Genomic DNA, 2,363 nt, shown 5'->3' with positions numbered 1-2,363 from the left:
CGGGCGCAAACCACTAACTCAAGCCCGGCATGGCAGCTCGAAAGGCGGCTAAGCATTCAAGGAAGCACCGTCTGGAGCTTCAGAGCCGTTCCGCCTGACTTTTAACGTAGAGTACCGGGCGCAAACCACTAACTCAAGCCCGGCATGGCAGCTCGAAAGGCGGCTAAGCATTCAAGGAAGCACCGTCTGGAGCTTCAGAGCCGTTCCGCCTGACTTTTAACGTAGAGTACCGGGCGCAAACCACTAACTCAAGCCCGGCATGGCAGCTCGAAAGGCGGCTAAGCATTCAAGGAAGCACCGTCTGGAGCTTCAGAGCCGTTCCGCCTGACTTTTAACGTAGAGTACCGGGCGCAAACCACTAACTCAAGCCCGGCATGGCAGCTCGAAAGGCGGCTAAGCATTCAAGGAAGCACCGTCTGGAGCTTCAGAGCCGTTCCGCCTGACTTTTAACGTAGAGTACCGGGCGCAAACCACTAACTCAAGCCCGGCATGGCAGCTCGAAAGGCGGCTAAGCATTCAAGGAAGCACCGTCTGGAGCTTCAGAGCCGTTCCGCCTGACTTTTAACGTAGAGTACCGGGCGCAAACCACTAACTCAAGCCCGGCATGGCAGCTCGAAAGGCGGCTAAGCATTCAAGGAAGCACCGTCTGGAGCTTCAGAGCCGTTCCGCCTGACTTTTAACGTAGAGTACCGGGCGCAAACCACTAACTCAAGCCCGGCATGGCAGCTCGAAAGGCGGCTAAGCATTCAAGGAAGCACCGTCTGGAGCTTCAGAGCCGTTCCGCCTGACTTTTAACGTAGAGTACCGGGCGCAAACCACTAACTCAAGCCCGGCATGGCAGCTCGAAAGGCGGCTAAGCATTCAAGGAAGCACCGTCTGGAGCTTCAGAGCCGTTCCGCCTGACTTTTAACGTAGAGTACCGGGCGCAAACCACTAACTCAAGCCCGGCATGGCAGCTCGAAAGGCGGCTAAGCATTCAAGGAAGCACCGTCTGGAGCTTCAGAGCCGTTCCGCCTGACTTTTAACGTAGAGTACCGGGCGCAAACCACTAACTCAAGCCCGGCATGGCAGCTCGAAAGGCGGCTAAGCATTCAAGGAAGCACCGTCTGGAGCTTCAGAGCCGTTCCGCCTGACTTTTAACGTAGAGTACCGGGCGCAAACCACTAACTCAAGCCCGGCATGGCAGCTCGAAAGGCGGCTAAGCATTCAAGGAAGCACCGTCTGGAGCTTCAGAGCCGTTCCGCCTGACTTTTAACGTAGAGTACCGGGCGCAAACCACTAACTCAAGCCCGGCATGGCAGCTCGAAAGGCGGCTAAGCATTCAAGGAAGCACCGTCTGGAGCTTCAGAGCCGTTCCGCCTGACTTTTAACGTAGAGTACCGGGCGCAAACCACTAACTCAAGCCCGGCATGGCAGCTCGAAAGGCGGCTAAGCATTCAAGGAAGCACCGTCTGGAGCTTCAGAGCCGTTCCGCCTGACTTTTAACGTAGAGTACCGGGCGCAAACCACTAACTCAAGCCCGGCATGGCAGCTCGAAAGGCGGCTAAGCATTCAAGGAAGCACCGTCTGGAGCTTCAGAGCCGTTCCGCCTGACTTTTAACGTAGAGTACCGGGCGCAAACCACTAACTCAAGCCCGGCATGGCAGCTCGAAAGGCGGCTAAGCATTCAAGGAAGCACCGTCTGGAGCTTCAGAGCCGTTCCGCCTGACTTTTAACGTAGAGTACCGGGCGCAAACCACTAACTCAAGCCCGGCATGGCAGCTCGAAAGGCGGCTAAGCATTCAAGGAAGCACCGTCTGGAGCTTCAGAGCCGTTCCGCCTGACTTTTAACGTAGAGTACCGGGCGCAAACCACTAACTCAAGCCCGGCATGGCAGCTCGAAAGGCGGCTAAGCATTCAAGGAAGCACCGTCTGGAGCTTCAGAGCCGTTCCGCCTGACTTTTAACGTAGAGTACCGGGCGCAAACCACTAACTCAAGCCCGGCATGGCAGCTCGAAAGGCGGCTAAGCATTCAAGGAAGCACCGTCTGGAGCTTCAGAGCCGTTCCGCCTGACTTTTAACGTAGAGTACCGGGCGCAAACCACTAACTCAAGCCCGGCATGGCAGCTCGAAAGGCGGCTAAGCATTCAAGGAAGCGACGCCGGCCGGTCCGCGGGCCAAATAGGGTCCAGTAAAGTACCGGGCGCGGCCACTAACGCCTTGTGGCGGTCGCCTTGTGGCGGTCGGGGGGTGGCGGTCGGGGCTGGCGCTTGGGGCCGGTGGCGGTCGCCTTGTGGCGGTCGCCTTGTGGCGGTCGGGGGGTGGCGGTCGGGGCTGGCGCTTGGGGCCAGTGGCGGTCGCCTTGTGGCGGTCGCCTTGTGGCG

This window comes from Syngnathus typhle, unplaced genomic scaffold, assembly GCF_033458585.1.
Source record: "Syngnathus typhle isolate RoL2023-S1 ecotype Sweden unplaced genomic scaffold, RoL_Styp_1.0 HiC_scaffold_245, whole genome shotgun sequence".
NCBI lineage: Eukaryota > Metazoa > Chordata > Actinopteri > Syngnathiformes > Syngnathidae > Syngnathus > Syngnathus typhle.
This window is presented reverse-complemented; position numbering follows the sequence as displayed.